The sequence below is a fragment of the Artemia sp. Qi Xiang Cuo genome, chromosome 14 (assembly GCF_049724085.1).
Source record: "Artemia sp. Qi Xiang Cuo chromosome 14, ASM4972408v1, whole genome shotgun sequence".
Lineage (NCBI taxonomy): Eukaryota > Metazoa > Arthropoda > Branchiopoda > Anostraca > Artemiidae > Artemia > Artemia sp. Qi Xiang Cuo.
In genome coordinates, this window is record NC_142807.1 from 28,865,858 (window position 1) to 28,880,832 (window position 14,975).

General features: G+C 31.0%; 1 protein-coding gene and 1 long non-coding RNA gene across 3 annotated transcripts in view; both read left to right on the forward strand.

Moving 5' to 3' along the window:
- Positions 1-14,975, forward strand: part of LOC148944346 (uncharacterized) — a 574,325-nt gene that overhangs the window by 154,004 nt on the left and 405,346 nt on the right. The window lies entirely within an intron of this gene.
- Positions 1-14,975, forward strand: part of LOC148944347 (uncharacterized) — a 98,032-nt gene that overhangs the window by 70,063 nt on the left and 12,994 nt on the right. Inside the window, exon 2 of one of the 2 annotated variants that reach the window (XR_016142816.1) lies at positions 7,297-7,341. The exons of the other annotated variant lie outside the window; for it this stretch is intronic. This is a non-coding gene — a long non-coding RNA (uncharacterized LOC148944347). Of the gene's footprint in view, positions 1-7,296; positions 7,342-14,975 lie in introns of those variants that run through there. 2 annotated transcript variants of the gene reach the window in all.

Here is a 14,975-nt window from a genome sequence, read left to right on the forward strand (position 1 = left end):
TCTAGGCATTATGAAACTACTTAAAAAGCCTTTTCCAAATACGCTAATTAGGCTTGGTATTTTATACTGGGCCATGTTCCTTTTGTAATGTTTCATGTGTCACAGATGTAATTCCGGTAATTTGATTTCATTAAGTTCATTTTGTTGCGTTGAAAACAATAAGCTTACTGGTGTTTACTCTGTCGTATCTCTCTTTTTATGCTATTAATTAAAAGAGAAAATTTTTCCACGAAATAAGTTTTTCAGAAAAAAGTAAAGAACTCCATTAGACCAAAAATGACAAAAATAGAATAAATAATCTACCAAGCATACAACTACCGTAAATCAGTATTAATAAATAAATGAAACAAATTAAAATAAATAACAGAGTCAAGCTCAAAATGAGTGGAAATTAATATGAGTAGGGTTCAACTAAATTATAACTCTAACTAAAACTCTAAGCTAAGATTCTAAGTTAAAACTCTAAACTCTTAACTAAAACAAAACTAAACTAGAACTCTAACAAAAACTTAAAGCTAAGACTCTGAGCTAAAACCCTAAACTCTTAACTAAATCTAAACTAAACTTCAGAACTTCAACAAAAACTATAAGCTAAAACTCTAAACTCTTAACTAAATCTAAACTAAACTAGAACTTCAACAAAAACTCTAAGCTAAGACTCTAAAATAAAAACTCAAAACTATTAACTAAAACTAAACTAAACAAGAACTCTAACAAAAACTCTAAGCTAAGACTCTAAGATGAAACTCTAAACTCTTAACTAAAACTAAACTAAACTAGAACTTCAACAAAAACTCTAAGCTAAGACTCTAAGCTAAAAAACTCTAAACTCTTAACTAAAACTAAATTAAAATAGAACTCTAACAAAAACTCTAAGCTAAGACTCAAAGGTAAAACTCCAAACTCTTAACTAAAACTAAATTAGAACTCTAACAAAAACTCTAAGCTATGAGTCTAAGCTACAACTCTAAACTCTTAACTATAACTAAACTAAACTAGAACTCTAACTAAACTCTAAGCTAAGACTCTGAGGTAAAACTCTAAACTCTTAACTAAAACTAAACTAAACTAGAACTCTAACAAAAACTCTTAGCTAAGACTCTGAGGTAAAACTCTAAACTCTTAACTATAACTAAACTAGACTTCAACTCTAACTAAAGCTCTAAGCTAAGACTCTAAGGTGAAACTCTAAACTCTTTACTTAAACTTAACTAAACTAGAACTCTAACAAAACTCTAAGCTAAGAGTCTAAGCTAAAACTCTAAACTCTTAACTATAACTAAATTAAACTTCAACTCTAACTAAAACTCTAAGTTAAACTCTAAACTCTTAACTATAACTAAACTAAACTTCAACAACTCTAACTAAAATTCTAAGCTAAGAATAGGCTAAAGTTCTAAGCTAAAATCTCTAAACTATTAACTATAACTAAACTAAACTTCAACTCTAACTAAAACTTTAAGCTAAGACTCTAAGGTGAAACTCTAAACTCTTAACTAAAACTTAACTAAACTACAACTTTAACTAAAACTCTAAGTTAAGACTCTGAGGTACAACTCTAAACTCTTAACTAAAACTAAACTAAACTAGAACTATAAATAAACTCTAATCAAAGACTCTAAGGCAAATCTCTAAACTCATAACTAAAACTAAACTAAACTAGAACTCTAACCAAAACTCTTAGCTAAGACTCTGAGGTAAAACTCTAAACTCTTAACTATAACTAAACTAGACTTCAACTCTAACTAAAGCTCTAAGCTAAGACTCTAGGCTAAAACTCTAAACTATTTACTAAAACTTAACTAAACTAGAACAAAAACTCTAAGCTAAGAGTCTAAGCTAAAACTCTAAACTCTTAACTATAACTAAAATAAACTTCAACTCTAACTAAAACTCTAAGCTAAGACTCTAAGCTAAACTTCTAATCTAAAAGCTCTAAATTCTTAACTATAACTAAAATAAACTTCAACTCTAACTAAAACTCTAAGCTATTACTTTAATGTAAAACTATAAACTCTTAACTAAAACTAAAATAAAACTACAACCATAACTAAAACTTTAAGCTATGAATCTAAGCTAAAACTCAAAATGCTTAACTATAAATAAACTAAACTTTAACTCTAAAAAAAACTTTAAGCTACGAAACAAAACAAAAATTCTAGACTTTTAAATAAAACTAAACTAAAACTACAACTTTAACTAAAAGTCTAAGCTATGACTATAAGCTAAAACTCTAAATTCTTAACTATAACTAAACTAAACTTCAACTATAACTAAAACTCTAAGTTAAGATTTCCAGGTAAAACTCTAAGTTATTAACTAAAACTAAACTAAACTAGAACTCTAACTAAAACTCTAAGTTAAGACTCTAAGCTAAAACTCTAAACTCTTAACTATAACTAACCTAAACTTCAACAACTCTAACTAAAATTCTAAGCTAAGAATAGGCTAAAGTTCTAAGCTAAAAGCTCTAAACTCTTAACTATAACTAAACTAAAATTCAACTCTAACTAAAACTTTAAGTTAAGACTCTAAGGTAAAACTCTAAACTCTTAACTAAAACTAAACTAAACTAGAATTCTAACAAAAACTCTAAGCTAAGACTCCAAGGTAAAACTCTAAACTCTTAACTATAACTAATCTAAACTTCAACTCTAACTAAAACTCTAGGCTAAGACTGTAAACTCTTAACTATAACTAAACTAAACTTTAACTCTAACTAAAACTCTAAGCTAAGACTCTAGGCTAAACTTCTAATATATAACTCTTAACTAAAACTAAACTTGAACTCTAACTAAAACTCTAAGCTAAGACTCTAAGGTAAAACTTTAAACTCTTAACTATAACTAAACTAAACTAGAACTCTAACAAAACTCTAAGCTAAGAAATTAAGCTAAAACTATAAACTATTAACTATTACTAAACTAAACTTCAACTCTAACTAAGACTCTAAGCTATGACTCTAATCTAAAACTCTAAACTCAACTAAAACGAAACTAAACTAGAACTTTGAAAAAAACTCTAAGCTAAGACTCAAGGCTAATACTCTAAACTCTTAACTAAAACTAAACTAAACTAGAACTCTAACAAAAGCTCTAAGCTAAGACTCTAAGCTAAAACTCCAAACTCTTAACTAAAACTAAACTAAACTTCAACTCTAAATAAAACTAAGCTATGACTTTAGGCTAAATTTTATGCCAATGGGTTAAAGAAAAAACTGGAAAAATGTTGGATAATTTCTAACTCTAAGAAATTCAGTCTGAAAAAACTTAAAAAGAATTCAAAAAAGGGAGGGAGGAATGGATGGGCTTTGGGGGTCTTTGGGGGTACGGGGGGGCCTTTTGGGGGTCCGGGGGTATTTGGGGGCTCGGAGGGGCTCGGGGGCCCTTTGGGGACCCAGGAGCCTTTGGGGACCCGGGGGCCTTTGGGGACCCGGGGGCCTTTGGGGACCCAGGGGTTCTTTGGAGAACCGAGGGGATTTGGGAGCCGTTTGGGGGCCCGGGGGGCTTTTGGGGTCCGGGGGCCTTTGGGGGCCGGGGGTCCCTTGGGGTTGGGTTTTGGGGACCTCACAACACTGTTCAAATGGAACTTGTGTATTATAACAACCATCGAGTTTCACCCAAAATCATCTTCTAAATCATCTTCTAAAATGATCTTCTAAAATATCTCAAATGGTTTCGCCCAAATAATCCCCTAAAATGTCTCAAACGGTTTCACCCAAATAATCCCTAAAAGTAATTTCTGCGTGTTCCTTTTGTTTCGGCATCCTTGCGCTGTCACCTTTGAAATTCCAAGGAAACCATTTCCCGCGTTATTCTCTTCATCTCATAGGTGTTCTTAGCTACACTATTATGGCTTCGATAGAATTCCCGAATTTAAAACTAAGCCTAAAGATGAGTGAAGCCATATTTAAAAATCGAATATCAATTTATCTCTATCACTAAAGACTATTTATCCCTCAGACCTAAAGATCAAAGAAGCCATATTTAAAAATAGAATAACAATTTATCTCTGTCACTAAAGACCTGATATCTCTCAGACCTAAAGATCAAAGAAGCCATAATGTTTCTTAATTCCTCTTTCGTGGATCAAAAATTCTCCTCGATTATGCAAATCAATTTCTCAGAAATCTAGTTCCCCTTCAATTAAGTAAATCAATTTCACAGAAATTCTCTCCTCTTCGTGGACCGATAATCCTTGAATAAATTTTAACCTGTTGGCGTTAGACTCAATTATAGATGGCAGCACACGGTCCCGTCTGCGCTGGCACGGCATTCCTACTAGTTACCTAATTAATTTTAGGAAAACCTTTATTAAACCACTGTAAAAGATAGGTAATAAGAGTGAGGGTGATATGTTATTGTGGCATTGGTCTGGTCTCTTTAGTTAGCAAATTAATTAGTTATATGATACTTTTTAGACTGAGAAATGCTGTAGACAAAGTTTTAAGAGAAGAACAGTGCGGTTTTAAGAAAGGTAGAGGATGGGTCGACCAAATTTCAACTCTCAGGTTAATAATTGAAAAGTGCCCCAGTTATTAAATACCTAACTAAAACTCTAAACTATTAACTAAAAATAAACTAAACTAGAACTTCAACAAAAACTAAAAGCTAATACTCTAAGCTAAAAAAACTCTAAAGTCTTAACTAAAACGTAACTAAATTAGAACTCTAACAAAAACTCTAAGCTATGAGTCTAAGCTAAAACTCTAAACTCTTAACTATAACTAAACTAAACTATAACTCTAACTAAACTCTAAGCTAAGACTCTGAGGTAAAACTCTAAACTCTTAACAAAAACTAAACTAAACTAGAATTCTAACAAAACTCTAAGCTAAGACTCTGAGGTAAAACTATAAACTCTTAACTATAACTAAACTAAACTTCAACTCTAACTAAATCCATAAGCTAATAATCTCAGTTTAAAATTTAAACTATTTAATTAGACTAAAATAAAATACAAATTGAACTAAAACTCTAAGCTAAGACTCTGAGGTAAAACTCTAAACTCTTAACTAAAAATAAATTAAACTTCAACTCTAACTAAAACTCTAAGTTAAAATCTAAACTCTTAACTATAACTAAACTAAACTTCAATTCTAACTAAAACTCTAAGTTAAGAGTCTAGGCTAAAGTTCTAAGCTAAAAGCTCTAAACTCTTAACTATAACTAAACTAAACTTCAACTCTAACTAAAACTTTAAGCTAAGACTCTCAGGTGAAACTCTAAACTCTTTACTAAAACTTAACTAAACTACAACTTTAAGTAAAACTCTAAGCTAAGACTCTGAGTTACAACTCTAAACTCTTAACTAAAACTAAACTAAACTATAACTATAACAAAAACTCTAAGCTAAAACTCTGAGATAAAACCCTAAACTCTTAACTAAAACTAAACTAAACTTCAAATCTAACAAAAACTCTAAGCTAAAACTCTAAACTCTTAACTAAGTCTAAACTAAACTAGAACTCCAACAAAAACATTAAGATAAGACTCTAAGCTAAAACTCTAAACTCTTAACTAAAACTAAACTAAACTAGAACTCTAACTAAAACTCTAAGCTAAGACTCCAAGATTAAACTCTAAAATCTTAACTAAAACTAAACTAAACTAGAACTATAACTAAAACTCTAAGCTAAGACTCTAAGATAAAACTCTAAACTCTTAACTATAACTAAACTAAACTAGAACTCTAACAAAAACTCTAAGCTAAGACTCTAAGATAAAACTCTAAACTCTTAACTAAAACTAAACTAAACTTCAGATCTAACTAAAACTCTAAGCTAAAACTCTAAACTCTTAACTAAATCTAAACTAAACTAGAACTAAAACAAAAACTCTAAGCTAAGACTCTAAGCTAAAAACTCTAAACTATTAACAAAAACTAAACTAAACTAGAACTCTAACAAAAACTCTAACACAGGTTTCATTGTTGTCGCTGTGGTATATCTTATAGCATTATATTTCTTTGCTCTTCGCTTTTGTTTTTGAGTAGTTGTGATTCTTGCTGCCGCTTATCTTCCAACCGTATGTTTTTTTTTATTCACTTTTATTTTTAACTCGTTGTAATTTTTGCCGATGGAAGTATTCTTACTGTATATATTTGTACTTCATTTTCATTTATCGTTACTTTAGACATTATTTTAATACCCTTTACCTTAGCTACTCGGATTGGTCCCGTTTGATGATCTATGTTGTTCATTTGTCCTCTAGGCATTATGAAACTGCTTAAAAAGCCTTTTCCAAATACGCTAATTAGGCTTGGTATTTTATACTGGGCCATGTTCCTTTTGTAATGTTTCATGTGTCACAGATGTAATTCCGGTAATTTGATTTCATTAAGTTCATTTTGTTGCGTTGAAAACAATAAGCTTACTGGTGTTTACTCTGTCGTATCTCTCTTTTTATGCTATTAATTAAAAGAGAAAATTTTTCCACGAAATAAGTTTTTCAGAAAAAAGTAAAGAACTCCATTAGACCAAAAATGAACTAAAATAGAATCAAATAATCTACCAAGCATGCAACTACCGTAAATCAGTACTAATAAATAAATGACACAAATTAAAATAAATAACAGAGTCAAGCTCAAAATGAGTGGAAATTAATATGAGTAGGGTTCAAAACCCCTGTGCTTTCTAAAAGCCAGAATATAATTTGTACTTTACTGAAAAAAATCCAAATGAATACGCATTTTCAGTTTAATATACATATGCTGATATTTATTCCTTAAAATCATAATTAATTTTTGAGTTCTTAAAGCTATAAAAGTGAAAACATTTAAAAGACATTTTTTCAGTAAAGTATAAATTATATTCTGGCTTTTACAAAGCATAGGGGTTGTAGAATTTGTGGTACTTGTATGCTTGGTAGATTATTTGATTCTATTTTTGTTCATTTTGTTCAATTTATTAATGTATGTAAAACTGTAAGGGTTTTTGAAACAACATGGCACTTTGCCGTGGTGTAATCTATTTAATGGTAAGTATACCTATAAATAGTTGATCTTGCTCTAAATTGATAATAGATAATTGCTATAAATAGATAATTTAAATATGGTCGTTTTTATCCAACAGTTTATTGCTTTAGCTTCGGCAACCACACCTTTGCTATGTCGTATGAATGTTTGCGCAATTTGTTTGATTTTTTTAGTTTTTGCAAATATACCGAGATTCTTATAACTGCATTGCCATCCTCAGAAAGTAAAAAACTATAGCATCCATTTTGTGGCAGTTATAATGGAAGTAATATACTGCTTCATTATAATGTCTTGAAGTAAGTACCGTACCTTTTTTTTCAGTTTATGCTCAAGACCTACTAACTGATGATGATGAAGATGCACAAACAGACTGTTTTTTGGAGGTAATATTTTTTCAAAGTTAGATAGTTTATTGTATCTGCCGGCCAAATGTTCATAAAATATACCACTTTATGTTCTGGGCTCGGTAGTCCATCTTTAATGCGTTTGAAGTTTGACTTGATTACTCATTTTAATTTCTTCTCATCTACTCATTAATTTTGATGAAATTCGTCTTTTCATAATGATTTCCGTCATTTAAAAAATCGGCTTACCATCAGTGATCATCATTGATTATGATCACATTATTAATTACTACAGTTCATTGTATGTTTTTCTTTCAATATTTATTTCTTTATTATTGGTTCATCTTCTAAACTCTTAACTATAACTAAACTGAAATTGAACTCTAACTAAAGCTCTAAGCTAAGACTCTAGGCTAAAACTCTAAACTCTTAACTAAAACTTAACTAAACTACAACTTTAACTAAAACTTTAAGCTATGACTATAAGCTAAAACTCTAAATTCTTTAGTATAACTGAACTAAACTTCAACTCTAACTAAAACTCTAAGCTAAGACTCTAAGGTAAAACTCTAAACTCTTAACTAAAACTAAAATAGAACTCTAACAAAAACTCTAAGCTAAGACTCTAAACTCTTAACTATAGCTAAACTAAACTAGAACTCTAACTAAAACCCTAAGCTAAAACTCTAAACTCTTAACTAAAACTAAACTAAACTAGAACTCTAACTAAAGCTCTTAGATAAGACTCTAAGCTAAAACTCTAAACTCTTAACTAAAACTAAACTAAACTAGAGCTCTAAGTAAAACTCTAAGCTATGACTCTAAGGTAAAACTCTAAACTCTTAAATAAAACTAAACTAAAATAGAACTCTAACTGAAGCTCTTATATAAGAATCTAAGCTAAAACTCTAAACTCTTAACTATAGCTAAACTAAACTAGAACTCTAACTAAAACTCTAAGCTAAGACTCTAAGCTAAAACTCTAAACTCTTAACTAAAACTAAACTAAACTAGAACTTCAACAAAAACTAAAAGCTAAGACTCTAAGCTAAAAAAACTCTAAAGTCTTAACTAAAACTTAACTAAATTAGAACTCTAACAAAAACTCTAAGCTATGAGTCTAAGCTAAAACTCTAAACTCTTAACTATAACTAAACTAAACTAGAACTCTAACTAAACTCTAAGCTAAGACTCTGAGGTAAAACTCTAAACTCTTAACAAAAACTAAACTACACTAGAACTCTAACAAAACTCTTAGCTAAGACTCTGAGGTAAAACTCTAAACTCTTAACTATAACTAAACTAGACTTCAACTCTAACTAAAGCTCTAAGCTAATACTCTCAGGTGAAACTCTAAACTCTTTACTAAGACTTAACTAAACTTCAACTCTAACAAAAACTCTAAGCTAAGAGTCTAAGCTAAAACTCTAAACTCTTAACTATAACTAAACTAAACTTCAACTCTAACTAAAAATCTAAGTTAAACTCTAAACTCTTAACTATAACTAATCTAAACTTCAACTCTAACTAAAACTCTAAGCTAAGATTCTAGGCTAAAGTTCTAAGCTAAAAGCTCTAAACTCTTAACTATAACTAAACTAAACTTCAACTCTAACTAAAACTTTAAGCTAAGACTCTAAGGTGAAACTCTAAACTCTTAACTAAAACTTAACTAAACTACAACTTTAACTCTGAGGTAAAACTCTAAACTCTTAACTAAAACTAAACTAAACTAGAACTCTAACAAAAACTCTAAGCTAAGACTCTAAGCTAAAACCTTAAACTCTTAACTAAAACTAAACTAACCTTCAGCTCTAACTAAAACTCTAAGCTAAAACTCTAAACTCTTAACTAAGACTAAACTAAACTAGAACTCCAACAAAAACCTTAAGATAAGACTCTAAGATAAAACTCTAAACTCTTAACTAAAACTAAACTAAACTAGAACTCTAACTAAAACTCTAAGCTAAGACTCCAAGATTAGAACTAAACTCTTAACTAAAACTAAACTAAATTATAACTCTAACTAAAACATAAGCTAAGATTCTAAGGTAAAGCTCTAAACTCTTAACTAAAACTAAACTAAACACAAACTCAAAGTTAAGACTCTAAGCTAAAACTCTAAACTATTAAATAAAACTAAACTAAACTAGAACTTAAAAAAAAACTATAATATAAGACTATAATATAAAAACTATAAACTATTAACTAAAACTAAACTGAACTAGAACTCTAACAAAAACTCTAAGCTAAGACTCTAAGGAAACTCTAAACTCTTAACTAAAACTAAACTAAACTAGAACTTCAACAAAAACTCTAAGCTAAGACTCTAAGCTAAAAAACTCTAAACTCTTAAATAAAACTAAATTAAACTAGAACTCTAAGCTAAGACTCTAAGGTAAAACTCCAAACTCTTAACTAAAACTAAATTAGAACTCTAAAAAAAACTCTAAGTTATGAGTCTAAGCTACAACTCTAAACTATTAACTATAACTAAACTAAACTAGAACGCTAACTAAACTCTAAGCTAATACTCTAAGGAAAAACTCTAAACTCTTAACTAAAACTAAACTAAACTAGAACTCTAACAAAAACTCTAAGCTAAGACTCTGAGGTAAAACTATAAACTCTTAACTATAACTAAACTAAACTTCAACTCTAACTAAAGCCCTAAGCTAAGACTCTAAGGTAAAACTCTAAACTCTTTACTAAAACTAAACTAAACTGGAACTCTAACAAAAACTCTAAGCTAAGAGTCTAATCTAAAACTCTAAACTCTTAACTATAACTAAATTAAACTTCAACTCTAAGTAAAACTCTAAGTTAAACTCTAAACTCTTAACTATAACTAAACTAAACTTCAATTCTAACTAAAACTCTAAGTTAAACTCTAAACTCTTAACTATAACTAAAATAAACTTCAACTCTAACTAAAGCTCTAAGCTAACTCTCTAGGCTAAAACTCTAAACTATATACTAAAAAATAAATAAACTAGAACAAAAACTCTAAGCTAATAGTATAAGCTAAAACTCTAAACTATTAAATATAACTAAAATAAACTTCAACTCTAACTAAAACTCTAATCTAAAACTATAAGCTAAACTTCTAATCTAAAAGCTCTAAATGCTTAAATATTACTATAATAAACTTCAACTATTACTAAAACTCTAAGCTAAGACTCTAAGCTAAATCTTCAAACTCTTAACTAAAACTTAAGTAAACTAGAACTCCAACAAAAACTCTAAGCTATGACTCTAAGCTAAAACTCTAAATTCTTAACTAAAACTTAACTAAACTACAACTTTAACTAAAACTCTAAGCTATGACACTAAGCTAAAACTCTAAATTCTTAACTATACCTAAAATAGACTTCAACTATAACTAAAATTCTAAGCTAAGATTCCCAGGTAAAACTCTAAGTTGTTAACTAAAACTAAACTAAACTAGAACTCTAACTAAAACTCTAATTTAAGACTATAAGCTAAAACTCTAAACTCTTAACTATAACTAAACTTCAACTCTAACTAAAACTCTAAGCTAAGACTCAAAGCTAAAACTCTAAACTCTTAACTAAAACTAAAAAAAACTAGAACTCTAACTAAAACTCTCATCTGTAAGTCCAAGCTAACAACTATAAACTTTTAATTAAAACTAATCTAAACTTAAACTCTAATTAAAACTCTAAGCTATAACTCTAAACTCTTAACTATAACTAAACTAAACTTTAACTCTAACTAAAACTCTAAGCTAAGACTCTAGGCTAAACTTCTAAGCTATAACTCTTAACTAAAACTAAACTTGAACTCTAACTAAAACTCTAAGCTAAGACTATAAGGTAAAACTCTAAACTATTAACTATAACTAAAATAAACTATAAATATAACAAAACTCTAAGCTAAGACTATAAGCTAAAACTCTAAACTATTAACTATTACTACAATAAAATTAAACTCTAAATAAAAATCTAAGATATTACTATAAAATAAAAAAATAAACTCTTAACTAAAACGAAACTAAACTAGAACTTTGAAAAAAACTCTAAGCTAAGACTCTAAGCTAATACTCTAAACTCTTAACTAAAACTAAACTAAACTAGAACTCTAACAAAAGCTCTAAGCTAAGAATCTAAGCTAAAACTCTAAACTCTTAACTAAAACTAAACTAAACTTCAACTCTAAATAAAACTAAGCTATGACTTTAGGCTAAATTTTATGCCAATGGGTTAAAGAAAAAACTGGAAAAATGTTGGATGATTTCTAACTCTAAAAAATTCAGTCTGAAAAAACTTAAAAGGAATTAAAAAAAGGGAGGGAGGAATGGATGGTCTTGGGGGGTCTTTAGGGGTCCGGGGGGGCCTTTTGGGGGCCTGGGGGGTATTTGGGGGCTCGGAGGGGCTCGGGGGCCCTTTGGGGACCCGGGGGCCTTTGGGGAACCGGGGGCCTTTGGAAGCCCTTTGGGGACCCGGGGGCCTTTTGGGGTCCAAGGGCCTTTGGGGCCAGGGGGGCCCCTTGGGGTTGGGGTAGGGGACCTCACAACACTGTTCAAATGGAACTTGTGTATTATAACAACCATAGAGTTTCACCCCAAATCATCTTCTAAATCATCTTCTAAAATCATCTTCTAAAATATCTCAAATGGTTTCGCCCAAATAATCCCCTAAAATGTCTCAAACGGTTTCACCCAAATAATCCCTAAAAGTAATTTCTGCGTGTTCCTTTTGTTTCGGCATCCTTGCGCTGTCACCTTTGAAATTCCAAGGAAACCATTTCCCGGGTTAATCTCTTCATCTCATAGGTGTTCTTAGCTACACTATTATGGCTTCGATAGAATTCCCGAATTTAAAACTAAGCCTAAAGATGAGTGAAGCCATATTTAAAAATCGAATATCAATTTATCTCTCACTAAAGAACATTTATCCCTCAGACCTAAAGATAAAAGAAGCCATATTTAAAAATAGAATATCAATTAATCTTTGTCACTAAAGACCTGATATCTCTCAGACCTGAAGATCAAAGAAGCCATAATGTTTCTGAATTCCTCTTTCGTGGATCAATAATTCTCCTCGATTATGCAAATCAATTTCTCAGAAATCTAGTTCCCCTTCGATTAAGTAAATCAATTTCACAGAAATTCTCTCCTCTTCGTGGACCGATAATCCTTGAATAAATTATAACCTGTCGGCGTTAGACTCAATTATAGATGGCAGCACACGGTCCCGTCTGCGCTGGCACTGTCATTCCTACTAGTTACCTAATTGATTTTAGGAAAACCTTTATTAAACCACTGTAAAGATAGGTAATAAGAGTGAGGGTGATATGTTATTGTGGCATTGGTCCGGTCTCTTTAGTTAGCAAATCAATTAGTAATATGATACTTATTAGACTGAGAAATGCTGTAGATAAAGTTTTAAGAGAAGAACAGTGCGGTTTTAAGAAAGGTAGAGGATGGGTCGACCAAATTTAAACTCTCAGGTTAATAATTGAAAAGTGCCTCAGTTATTAAATACCTTTCGTCCTCAGTTTTATAGATTATAAGCAAGCGTTTGATTATGTTGATAGAAGAGCTTTAAAAAATTTCTTATCCTTGCATGGTATACCAGACAAATAGATTTAGTGCTATGTACGAGAATAACAGTGCTGCGGTAAAGGTAGGAAATAAGGTTAGCAGTTGGGTTTCTATTAGATCGGTACTTAAGTAGGGTTGTGTTATATCCCCCGTTACATGGATTATTTTGACGGACTTTGTCTTAAAGAGCATAAGAAAGGTAATGGTAGACCACGGAATCAAATGAGGAGGAAAAAGTCTCCTAGACTCAGATTATACTAATGATTTAAACATCCTAGATGAAAATGTGAGTAAAATTAAATATCTTTCAGAGGGTTTGTGAGTTCAGGGTGCTTGAATAGGTTTGAAAATTAATGTTAAGAAGACTAACATGTTAGAGCTAGGAATAAGTGAAGATAGAAAGGTGACGTTGGGTAACAAAAAGATTGATCAGGTGGACAGCTTCACTTATCTTGGTAGTATTATTAGTAATGACCGTGGAAGCAGTGAAAATGTTAAAAGTAGATTAGTCTTAGGGTGTTTTTCCACAATTAAAAGAAGTTTGGAGGAATAATCAGATAAGTCTACAAACCAAGATTAGAATATTGGAAGTTACAGTGATGACAGTGATCAAATATGGCTCTGAAGCATGGGGGCTCCAAAAAGTGGATTAAAGTTTGCTGGATGTTTTCCAGAGAAATTGCCTACGGATTGTGAAACCGGCTGACTGACTGTATTGCAAAAAGTAGGCTGTACGAAAAATGTGGTTCAATCCCGTTTTCTAGGATTATAATGAAAGAAATATTGAGATGGCTAGAGCAAGTTCTGTGATGAAGGATGATAGATTGCCGAAGATTGTCCTTTTCTCCCAACCATCTAGGGCTAAACGGAAAGCAGGTCGTCCTCGTCTGGGGTGGGAGGATGTCATACAGAAAGATTTAAAGGAAATGGGAAGATACTGGGAGGATGTAAAGAGGGAGGCTTTGAATAGGGGAGATTTGGATGGAGGAGGAGTGTGCGCAGCTGTGTTGGCCTCAGATGGCATGGTGCTGTGGTGAGTTGTTAGTGATAGCAGTAGTAATTTAAACAATTGCAAGGTCATATTGTCTCCGTAATACTCTATGTAGCTTAATTCTGGAGCGAAAGGATTTTCAGGAGCCAATAGCTCATGAGTCAATTGGGATGGGTTTCAGGAATCCTTTTTTGCAAGAAAATACTGAATATAGTCCTGTAAAACGCAAACCTGCTTGCCTTCTTCCTTAGCTATTAGTTCTCCTTTAGATCTTCTAGATGTTAAGTTTTACTATTTTCAATTACATAAGTATTCGTTGAAAATTCTTCGACAAATTTGCAGAAAATGTATGGTTACCTTTACTTCATCACTAATATTCATTTCAGATTTGTTTTAAAACTTATCTACAGACGAAATCTTAGAAAACTGTTGCATTCCTGTTTATTCAGGGGTAAAATCTATGTAAGAAAAACAACGCTAAAATTAACACTAAATTGTGTTCTTAAGAAGAGGGTTGAAAAAATGAAACAAAGGCCAAACTTAGCAAGTTTATCCATGATATCCATAGCCACCGTAGCCACAATATCTTTCTACGTAGCCACCACATGAACGACGATATCCACCAAAACCTCAATAACCGAAAATAGAAATTACTCGGTTGCTGCGGATTAAACGAAATGCAAACATCGAATTACACGAATCGTCGTCTCGCAAGTACGGATTTGTTTCAGGTTTCAATATTTGGGGATAGTACAGTATTGTCTGCAGAGTAAAAAAAACGATAAACTTATTCACGGAAAGTGCCATAGTAATTAAGATAAATGAAAGAGAAGCGTGTATCTATGCCCATCATTCTTTTGTTTGTATCATGAATTGTTATAGAAGTACTTTTACAAAGGAACATGTTTTTAGACAGATTAAATGGCAACATGATTATTAATTGGTATTTCAAGAATTTTATATTTTTATAATAAGTTCTTAAAGTATATGAATAATATCCTGAGTATTGATGCTAAGAAAAAAATAAGTTCCAATAGCCAATCCAATTGTAGCGATGAAAGAAAGATATTTGTGGCTATAAAAGAAAATTGTTGGGGTG